The sequence below is a fragment of the Fulmarus glacialis genome, unplaced genomic scaffold (genome assembly GCF_000690835.1).
Source record: "Fulmarus glacialis isolate BGI_N327 unplaced genomic scaffold, ASM69083v1 scaffold18513, whole genome shotgun sequence".
Classification (NCBI taxonomy): domain Eukaryota; kingdom Metazoa; phylum Chordata; class Aves; order Procellariiformes; family Procellariidae; genus Fulmarus; species Fulmarus glacialis.
In genome coordinates, this window is record NW_009203763.1 from 2,708 (window position 1) to 3,011 (window position 304).

The window sequence follows — 304 nt, forward strand, 5'->3', positions numbered from 1 at the left end:
CCCACCGCCAAGCCAGAGCCACCCCGTTACCCCAGAAGAAGGTGAGGGGAGTGGAGGAGCACAGAGAAGTGCAAATATGTTGGCACTGGAGCCCATCTGCACTGGGCGAAGGAGCCCAATGGAAGACGAGAGTGTAACAGTGCGGGAGGGTGAAGGAAAGGGAGGGGAAAAAAACCAACTGTGTGCAGGAGAACACCCCCGCAAACCACCACCCCCTCCTCTCTGGGGGAAGGCATCGCCTCTTGGGTGCTGCCCCCCCTCAGCTCTGCTGTGGGCCATAAGCAGGGGCAGCGGGTGCCCCAGG